An 11,177-nucleotide genomic window follows, 5' to 3' on the forward strand; every position below is an offset into this window, starting at 1 on the left:
ATTCCTGCTCACTTTTGCACGCCTCGCAGCATCTCTCAGAAGGAAAACACACGCGAGTGCTGGCTCTGGCCTCCCTCTTCTGCACAGTTTCCAGGCCTCCTCTTGGCTAGTCCTCTTCCTTCCCTCTGGGACTTAGCCCAGCCCTACCCTGTTGTCCTATCCCCCTGGTCTCTCTTTTTGTCACTTATCTCATTTCCCGACAGGACTAAATTCAGGTCATCCAAGCACGGCCTGAAGAGAGCTTGTGCTAATAAGGCTTGGCCAGATCTCTCGCACCCCACCCCCATCTCCACACTGCTGGGGCTCCCCCTTTTCCCTCGCTGTGGCCAAGGACTCTCAGAGAGCTCCTTTCCCTCCACCGTCGCCTCCACTGGGAAGGAGTCCGTTTGCTTTTCTCTTTCAACACTCACACTTACCAGGAACTCCGAAGAGTTCAAATGGCCATGCAGCTCCTGCCTGGTTAGAGCGTGCGCGAATGGAAGAATGAGTATTCTGTCCCCCAAGAAGTAGAACAAGTAGAAAACATAATCAGATGAAAAAAAAATAAAAATAAGGGAGCTAGGTTGATTTCTACACAACTGATTTATAAACATTTTCAAAGGGATTCAGGAATTGCTTCTAGATGAGCCCCTGTAATGCATAAGGGTTAGCAAGGAGGACGTAGGCTGGGTCCAGGTGCTTGAAGAGCTCAAAGTGCAGGAGTGAGGTGAGCTGGCGTACACATGTCTGGCAGGGGAGAGGCCCTGGGAGGGTCAGGCATCCGTAATGAAGCACGCCTTCCTGCTTGTCCTGTTTCCAGGTCTTTCTCAGCATGGGCTAATACAGAGGAACACACATAGACTCCAGTCATCTCGAACAGGAATGTATGTGTTTATTAACATTTTTTGAGAGGATGTGCAGGGTGAGGGGATGGGCATTACAAAGATCAACAAGGCGATGTCATCTGGGATTAAAAAAAAAAAAAAAGTACCATTTCTCATGGGTCTCTCAAGTTCCATGTCTCCTGGCGACTACTTAAAATCTTTCCTGTTTTAGAGCCAAGTGTCCTACTGCTTGGTGGTCTCAGTTCTCCTTGCCTTTGTCAACCTCAAGACGTATTTCTCACTCCCAACCTCACAGATGTTTTCTTTGCATCTCTTTGCAGCATCTTTGTTTAATCTCTCTTATGCGTGTTTTAAAGCTTTTTTTTTTGTCTGTGTGTATGAGAGAGAGGACGAAAGACAGACAGCATTTCTGACAGGATGATAATCCATGGGGATCTGTTCCCAGCCTCAGCCATCCCTGGATCATGGGCACGCCTACTCCCAGAGTGTTCAGGAAGGTCTCTGGACACGAGTCCAGAACTCTCCCATGAAGGCCAGCGTAGCAGGGCGTTATAATAATACTGCATCACGGTCTAGTCCCAGCTCCTCTTGTTCTTCTCTCACATTCTTTCTCACCTCTCCTTGAGTAAGTGAAGCTTGGGGGAAATCGAGCAGGCAAAGAAACATCCTTCAAGACAGGATGACCTCAGGAAAACCTCCCAGGTTAATCCCCACCCCTACTCTGAGGCTGGAAATCTCCCACCCTTTTGTGCTCCATAAAATGGCTTCCTGCAGAAAACCACCCTTCCCCGTGTGACTTACGTAAGATTTGCTTCCCAAATGTATATCTGAAGTTCTAATCCCTAGTACCTCCAAATGTGATTGTTTGGAGAAAAGGGCTTTAAAAGAATAATGAAGTTGAAATGGGGCTGGTAGGGTGGTCTCTCATCCAGTAAGACTGTTATCTTTAAAAGAAGAGATTAAAGTTCAGATACATACAGAAGGAAAGCCTTGTGAGGACACAGGAGGAAGACGGTCACCTATAAGCCAAAGAGAGATGCCTTAGAAGAAAACAGCCAACACCTTAATCATGGACTTCCAGCCTCCAGAACTGTAAAGGAAATCAATTCCTGTTGTTGAAGTCACTCAGTCTGTGGTATCCGTTATGGCAGCTTGAGCAGCTAATCCACCCACTGTCCACTCATTCTTGTGACACTGCTAGGACTTGTAGATAATCCCTCATTTACCTGTGACAGGGGTAGACACAGACCCTCCAAATTCCCATTCTTTGCCTCATAAATGATCAGTTCAACTGTTTGTCTCCTGAAACTAGACACAGAGATGGGCATTTCCTGTTCAGCTGATTGACGGACTCCCCCTCATTGCAAAAACCTCCCAACTGCAAACGCACCACACCTGTGACTTCTCTACTCCTCCCTGAGCAAGTCCTGACAAAATCACCTGCCACCTTCTGATCTTCAGGTCTGGATTCTCTCCCTTCTGGCACAGCCTGAATAAAATCAGTTTCCTGACCTGTTTATTTTTTGTCTTTAATAGTTTGCTGCTGTGACTTGGATGGTCCTCTGTCTTCTCCACCCAAGGACTGTAATGTCTTGAGCCTGTTGTGCTTCTCCAGTGCCTGGTAGTCAGAGAGTTCATGGTGAGTACAACTCCTGATCCTTGTGCTCAGAATATTTGCCCAAGGCAGCCTGGTAAGGATTTGGGTTTGATGCTCTGAGTGAATTTTCAGTTTTGTTGCTACTTCTATTTAACCTTGGTATATTATGGGAAATTCTCAATCCCTTCTACTAATATGTTTCTCACTATGGTAAGAATTCAATTTATTACCTTAAAAACATGGCAGGATTTTGGACGGTCCTATAAGTCTAAAGGTTAAGGGAGTCAGATCTCACATGGCCAGCCCCAGTTCAAATCCCAGCCCTGGCAGCTTGAATAACATTCCGAGCACATGCATATGCACATGCAAAATTCCAACAGGATGGAGAAATGGAGGAAGAGGGATAGAAGCATGACCACGCCCCATTGAGGAGTGCTTTTTTTCTTCTCTCTCTCTCTCCCTCTATCTCTCCCTGGCAAGTGAATGAGCCTTCTGGCCACTTAAAAAAATGGCAGTATTTATCTGAGGACAACCTAGAACTTCAGCAGCCTTTTGGGCGTACCTAGAATCTCCTTAAATTTGACCGTCTACAAGTATCCCTTAAATCTTGCAGCTGTAAGATGTCTTCTCTTCATTAAGTCAACTGGTTTTGCCTGATACAGATGTCTTCTCTTCATTAGTCAACTGGTTTTGAGTGAACAAGAAAATGTCTTGGATCTATTTCAAATAATATAGCCCTTTAAGGACTTCTGCTTACTACCAGTCTTTCCTCCTCATCTGCTGTGAATAAAACCCTGTGACTCTTTCCTTCCCAGAAACCTCCTTGGACTCCAGTGTTTCCCCTCACTCACAATTCTACCCTAGTCAGTGGGTCCACTTTTTCCTACTGGCCCCTACCTCTCTCCTTCACCCCTCTCCGTCTCTGTAAATTTCCATGTCCCCCTCTCCCCATCCTTTTCTGCTTTCTTTCTTTTCTTTTTCTTTTTTTTTCTTTTTATTTTTAACAAGGTCTTACAATCCTTCTGCCATGACCTCCCAGTTGGGACTGTGAGTATGTGCCACCACACCGGGTTCTTTTTTAGACAGGATCTTGCTGTGTTATCCAAGTCAGCCTTGTGCTCACTATCCTCCTGCCTCAGCTTCCCCACATCCCTGGGATGACAGTTACAGGCCATTGCACTTGGCCTTTAGGTTGGACCAGGAGTCAAGGTGGGGCCTCTCACATGGTCCCAACTTGAGGAGTACAACTTCTTAGTGGTATATACTACCATGGCTGGGTCTTCCTCTGTGTTTTTATGCTTCCACATCCATGATCGAAGAGCCCATCTGAACGAGGACTCACTCAGATTTACAGGCTATTGTTAATGACTTTCCCAATAGTAAAAATAGGGAAAAGCTTAATTATCAATTCACTCTAGTCCTTGGGGCATATTCTCTTGAGTTCTCTTATTTTTATGTACTGTGCAGCTGCCTGTGGGCATCAGAGATGCCACCTTATAGTTTGAGAAAGCCAAATTGGCCACGCTTCATGAGGACTTTCTAAGCAATTGGAACACCCTTGATGCTTACAGGCTAAAACCTTAGAGAAAATACTTTAGATCAGTGGATCTCTACCTTTTTGGCACCAGGGACCAATTTCATGGAAGGTAATTTTTCCATGGACTGGGGAAGGAGGGATGGGTTAGGGGATAATGCAGGTGCATTTTATGTGTTATACACCTTATTTCTATCATTATTATAATATTGTAATACATAATGGCATAGTTATACAACTCACCATAATGCAACTGTTCCCCAGTGCTAGGATCACTGCCTCAGCTCTACCTCAGATCATCAGGCTTCAGATTCTACTGAGGAGCATACAACCTAGATTGCTCATATGTGCAGGTCACAAGGGGGTTTGCACTCCTGTGAGGATCAAATGCCGCTGATGACCTGTGAACAGTGGGAAGCAGCTATAAATATAGATGAAGCTTGGCTCAGTCACCTGCTGTTCCCGTCCTGCTGTGCGGCCTCATTTTTAATAAGCCACAGACCAGCTTTGAAGTTTGGGGATCCCTGCATCAGAATACATTCTATGGTCTCCCTGCAAAAATACGTTGGTCAAAGATACAAGATAGCAGTCAATCAAGAAATGAATCTGCTCCTAAGTAGAGACATAGATTAGAACACATTGGGAAGAGCTACTTTAATCTTGGCTCTTAATGACTGATATATTCTGACTTCGTTACAAATTTGTGAATGGCTTATGACTAGGAATTAGAGATATTATCCAAAAACATACATAAATATGCAGATTGCTGCTCCCTGAAAATGCGCATTACTTAGCAGCATAAATACTCCATTGTAGAAAAGGCCAAACCAACACATGCAGACTGATGGCTTTACAATGTAAGTAATTAAAGGAAAGAAAACCAGGGTAGTCTGCTCCCTCAAGACCCAGAGCCACATGTCTTAACTGCAGTTTGAATCCTAGCTCAGGTGGCTTAAAGTACATACCAGGTGGGCATGTGTGTGTGCCCCAAATTCTGTCAGGATAGAGAAATGGAGGAGAAGCGGTTTCGGTATAGTCCCTCCCTCTCTCTTTCTCTCTGTCTTTCTCTACTAGCACACACACCCTCTGGCAGTGAAAAAAAAAAAAGACATTTTGGGAGAAAGAAGCCAGACACAAAAAGAGTTTGATTTTGTTTATATCAAATTATTTTTTTTTGTTTTTTTTTGGGGGGGAGAGGTTTTTGCTATAGGGTGCATGCGCTCGCCAGACAGAGAGAGAGAGACAGAGAGACAGAAAGCGAGAAATCACCCCCCAAGGGGGATGGTCACGCTGCAATCCCTTCTCCTCCATTCTCCTCTTGGGCTCTTGGGCACGCATGCACATGCGCCCGGCGTGAGTTTTAAGCCACCGCGTCCGGGACGCGAACCGCGGTCGACTACATGGGAGTCCAGCGACATAGCCTTATGCTAATTGCTGGTTCCCTGTATCAAATTCTTGAAAAGACAAATTCAAATCTATAGTGACTGAAAGCAAATCGATGGTTGCCTGGGGCTAACCGTGGCAAGGACTACCTGGGAAAAGACCTTACAGAAACGTTCTTGTGGCGACTGAAATGTTTTCTACCTGGACTGTGATGGCGGTCACACATGTACATGTTTGTCAAAGAGGAGCTTTTAATTGTACATAAAACTGTACATAAATCGAACCTTAAAAAATTAAAATAAATACAAAAATTTAAAAATGAGTCACATGTATGGGCAAAAATACTTTGAAAATAAGTCACAGAAAAAGAAATACTTTGGAGAAATGGAAGAGAAGGGATTTCAGGGTGACCATACACCATCAAGGGTGCTTTCTCCTTCTCTTTCTCTTTCTCTCTCTCTTTATTTGAAAATTACTTTGAAAATAAGTCACAGAAAAAGAAATACTTTGGAGAAATGGAAGAGAAGGGATTTCAGGGTGACCATACACCATCAAGGGTGCTTTCTCCTTCTCTTTCTCTTTCTCTCTCTCTTTATTTGAAAATTACTTTGAAAATAAGTCACAGAAAAAGAAATACTTTGGAGAAATGGAAGAGAAGGGATTTCAGGGTGACCATACACCATCAAGGGTGCTTTCTCCTTCTCTTTCTCTTTCTCTCTCTCTTTATTTGAAAATTACTTTGAAAATAAGTCACAGAAAAAGAAATACTTTGGAGAAATGGAAGAGAAGGGATTTCAGGGTGACCATACACCATCAAGGGTGCTTTCTCCTTCTCTTTCTCTTTCTCTCTCTCTTTATTTGAAAATTACTTTGAAAATAAGTCACAGAAAAAGAAATACTTTGGAGAAATGGAAGAGAAGGGATTTCAGGGTGACCATACACCATCAAGGGTGCTTTCTCCTTCTCTTTCTCTTTCTCTCTCTCTTTATTTGAAAATTACTTTGAAAATAAGTCACAGAAAAAGAAATACTTTGGAGAAATGGAAGAGAAGGGATTTCAGGGTGACCATACACCATCAAGGGTGCTTTCTCCTTCTCTTTCTCTTTCTCTCTCTCTTTATTTGAAAATTACTTTGAAAATAAGTCACAGAAAAATAAGCTTAGAATTATAATTAAACATGCAGTTTAGAACACTTTTCCTACCTATATAAATGCATGGTGAAGAATCCCGAAAATCACAGCAAACTGATAACTAGATGTTACCCAAGAGAAAAAGAAATTGACAAATAAAGAGACAGAGAGAGAAAGAGAAAGAGAAGGAGAAAGCACCCTCGATGGTGTATGGTCACCCTGAAATCCCTTCTCTTCCATTTCCCCATCCTGTTGGGATTTGGGGTACACGATCACATGGGCTGGATGTGTTTTCTTAAGCCATCAGGGCCAGGATTTGAACTCTTAATTGGCCATGCGGGATCTGGCTCCCTGATGCACTAAGTTATGGGGCTGGCCCTACATTGTTAGATTTTCAAAATCAGTATGTTTGTATTGTTTTTATACGTGTTTTTTAAAAAGAAATAAACACACACACACAAAATGACCCTTGTCCCAAATCATACAAGTATGTGCTCAAGTCTTAGCCGAAAGCTAAGGGCCGCCAGCTGCTTGGACTTGGCTGTGAAGGGGAACGGCAGTTCCCTTCTCCATCGGCTTCAACACAGGGCTCTGGGCTGGAGCAGGACGCTCTAGCAGGCCCTTTGCATGCTCTTCTGGGCCCTGGCTGTATGTGGGTCAGGCACATCATGTGGAAGTGCTAAGCTGGTGCAGAAGAATGTATTCCGTGTTGTTTGGCTACAAAGCCCTATTGTAAGCAATTTTTTTTCTTTGGTAAGTTTTGCTTTTTTTTTTATTTTTCAGTGACAACCAAATAATCTGATTTTCTCTACATCATTTTTTAAAATTATTAATTTAATTTAATTATTCATGTATTTATTTTAATTTGACCAGAGAAAGACACAGAAAAAGAGAGAGGTGGAAAATGAGAAAGCAAGCCACCAGGTCCAGGACTTGAACTATAGTCAGCCATGTAGGAATGAATGTCCAGTGCCTTAATCAGCATGTCATCTGCTGGCCCCATCATTGATTCTTAACCTGGGGCAATCCTACTCCTATGGGGACATTTGGTAATGTCTGGAGAAACTTCTGGTGGTCATGACTTAGGGGCGCTGCCAGTAATGAGCAGGTGGAGGCCAGGGATGCTGTCCTGCAAAACATAGGTGACCCCGCAGAAAGAATGAGCCTGCCCCAGATGTGAGAAGTACAAAGAGAGGCTGAGAAGCCCTGGAACAAAACAATCTCTGTTCTTATTTAAGAGACTCACCCAGTTCGATTTAGCAAATGACCGTGCTTCTCACACTCATGTTCTGCCTTTAACTTTTTTTTGAAAATTTATTCATTTACCTCTGAGAGGGAGCGAGAGAAAGAGGCACCCCCAGCAGATTTTTCACACTGCGATCTACCCAACGTCAGCCAGCCTAGACCACGGGCCTACATGTGTGCACCCCATGTGTACAGGAAGGTCGTGAACCTAGGGCCATTCCATGGGGGACCAACATCAGAGCGTTGTGTTACGGCTATACCACCAATTGCCCCTGCCTCTGAGTTGTGAGTTGTGATGTGGAAATAGAAACAGAACAGTTGTCTGTTTTTAATCTTGTCTCTGGACAAAAACTGATCTTGAGCATGCCACTGACAGCATCTCTGGGCAGTCAGATATTGCTGATGAAGGAGAACTTGGCGAGGGGCATGGAGCCTTGGGTTCTAGCTCTGCCCTCCTGCTGACTTGCTGGGTGTCTTTGGGAGTGTCACGCTCCTCGGGTGGAACCAAAGCATCTTTACACTGCTCTCTGCTGGCGCGTATTCTGGAACGAATCCATGTGTGAGTCAGTTTGGAGAGTTGCTAAAGCACAAGAAAATATAAAGAGAGAAGGAAGGAGGAACCACAGCAGCTCTGCCCTTCCACTTCTGGCTGCAGGGCACGCCACTCCCAGCATGTGCTCCCCTCGTGACCCACTTCCCCTCTTCTGCATGACCTTGGGAACCAGCTGTTGAGGGAGGAGGTCTGGCAAGCAGGAGGGCCAGCCAGGGGTAAGGCCCACACTGGGGCATTGAGTAAGGGCTGGGCAGAGGGAGCTGTGCGGCACGGCCGTTCTAAATCAGGTTCAGGAGTGAACCATGGCTTGTGAGGATTTAAGAAATAAATGGTGACCGGCCCCACACATGCTCATGTTGCTCTTTGAAAAAGATTTATACTATTTTCCTGGATGAATTATAGCTCAATTTTGTCAGTAGAGTAATTCTATAAGCTGAATTTCTCCCTTAATTTGCACTTTTCAAAAATTCTCATTTGTTTTCAGAAACAAGTAAACCAGGTCACTTAAAAAATGTACATATTGGGACCAGCAGATGGTGTAATGGGTACATCACTGGACTCCCACATAGCTGATCACAGTTCAAGTCCTGGACACAGTGGCTTAAAACTTATGCCAAGTGTATGTGCATGCATGCCCAAGATCCCAAGAGGAAAGTGAAGGAGAAGGGATTGCAGCATGGCCATCCTCCCTGGGGAGTGATTTCTTACTTTTTGTCTCTCTGTCTCTCTGGCAAGCACATGTGCCCTATAGCAAAAATCTCTCCAAAGGGGAGAAAAATGTACATATTAGTTGAACACTGTGCTCCATGCCTGTCATTCCACCCATTTGGAAGGCTATGGTAGGAGGACTGAGAGTTCAAGGCCAGCCTGGGCAACACAGCAGAGGCCTGCCCTACATTAAATATACATATAATATATATATATATTAAATGGGGACATACAATGTCTTTCCTTCATAGCCTGGCTTGCTTCACTCAACAGTAAATCTTACATATTTTTCCACTTTCTGTCAAAACCCTTTTTTTTTTTTTGGCTCAATAGTATTCCATAGAGTATATGTGCCACAGTTTTTCTATCCATTCAACTGTTTGTGGGCATTTGGGTTGGTTTCATGTCTTGTAGCAATTGTGAATAATGCCACAATAAACATCAATGTATTAAATCCTTTTCATAGATGACCCATGCATCTGGTAAGCATTTTAAATATTAGAAAGGGTATATATAGAAAAAATGAAGTCTTCCTCCTAACCTGGGTTGGATAATCCTTATTTTCTTATCAATATAGTCTTGAAGGACTGAAGAAGTTAGAGAGTTGTTGCTTTAGGAAAATTAAAACCGAATGAACAGCCTCTGTTTTTATGCTAGTTTAGGAGACAAGAACAGGGTCTCCAGTCAGAGGCTAGAGGGGACCACCTCCAGGATGATGATACTTGGTTCTAGGTTGACATTTCCAGGCAATAAATTATTCCACATTTAGGTAGTTGATCTTCTACCCTGTTGATCAAAAAGGAGGAAAACAAAATCAGGAGACAGGACTAAGGCAAGAAATGGAGGACTTTGGAGTTACAGGCTGGAATTGCATTGGTTTTCTTCTGAAATAATTCCCTAAGATGCATCAACCACTACTTATGTATTTCCTTCTATGTTATCATTCTTAGAGTAGCTGGATAATACAGGGAAGTAACATAAGGCAGAGAGGGTGGGGTTACTTGGTCTTCCCTGTTTTCGTAGAACTCTACAGTCTTCGTTCTGTATTCAGAACAAGTCCTGCTTTGGATGTAAAGTGTGGTCTGGCGCTGCCAGTGTCCCACTTACGTGGTTGTGGACTGAACATGCTGACCCTAAGCTTGCTTTGGAGCTAGCTGGACTGTCCTGTGTCAGGGTCCCCTGGAATTCTGTGCTCATCAGGCATCCTCACAAACTCCTCACATAGAAGGGGCAGCAAAGAAGGGTGGACACATGTTCTGTGTGCACCTCCTCTGCTCATGTACAGGCTCCACTGTCCCATAAGACCTCACTGGTGAAGCCTAAGTTCCAAAATAAAATGATTAAGTATTTCAAGGTGGTGACCGGAGAGCATTAAACCAAATGCAGGGCCCTTCTGGGCATGAGGCCCTGTGCAACATCAGCTGATCACCCATGATGTGGGCCCTGCTGATCCAGATGTGAAACCAGGACTGCTGAGGGGCCTGAAAACCATGAGATGAGTTGCCCCAAGGCCAAAGCCAATATCTCCTGGATGGTATAGTCAAGAGCTGGGAGGAACTTAGGTTCTTGATGATCTCTCTGAACTATTGGTTTTAATCTCCTTAGATTAGCCTCTTATCATCTGAGATTTCAAAAACAAAAACAAAAACAAACACCCTTGTTTAGAAAGCTGGTTTGAGCAATGTGTCCTGTTATTTGCAGTTGAAAGCTTTCTAATGTCCACAGGAGGACATGGCGTCCATGATGACTGAATGCACACTGCCTCACTGCCTTTTCTTACCTGTCTGCATGTCTCCACACCTTGTTATGATTTGCTGCAATGGTTTGTTCTCTACAGTTTTATATTTTAGAACTTGGGCTTGAGAGGTAAAGTCTAGGGAGTAGCGACTGGATTATGATGCTTGCATCCTAAAGGCAACATCCGCATCAATAGAGTAATGATGTCTCTGTTGACCCAGAGAGTTCCATCTCTTGTGAGGAGGGGTTAGTTCTCACAAGAGCTGGTGGTTATAAAAGAGCTGCTCCCAGCTGGTACTCTCTCTGCAACCATCTGCCATTCCCTGTGCTTCTCTCAGCTGTGCTATAAGCCTTGGCCTTTGGACTTCCAGCCACCAGAATCGTGAGTTTGTAAATAAACCTCTATCCTCTTTCTAAAATCAACCAGGCTCAGGCCTTCCTGTTAGGCATGGACAAATTGCCTAAG

At 44.0% G+C, this 11,177-nt stretch overlaps 1 long non-coding RNA gene across 1 annotated transcript in view; it reads left to right on the forward strand.

Moving 5' to 3' along the window:
- Positions 1-11,177, forward strand: part of LOC102496169 (uncharacterized) — a 69,509-nt gene that overhangs the window by 21,989 nt on the left and 36,343 nt on the right. Inside the window, exon 3 of the long non-coding RNA XR_333421.2 lies at positions 2,361-2,463. This is a non-coding gene — a long non-coding RNA (uncharacterized LOC102496169). The remainder of the gene's footprint in view (positions 1-2,360; positions 2,464-11,177) is intronic.

Source organism: Tupaia chinensis, unplaced genomic scaffold (assembly GCF_000334495.1).
Source record: "Tupaia chinensis unplaced genomic scaffold, TupChi_1.0 Scaffold000048_1, whole genome shotgun sequence".
Lineage (NCBI taxonomy): Eukaryota > Metazoa > Chordata > Mammalia > Scandentia > Tupaiidae > Tupaia > Tupaia belangeri.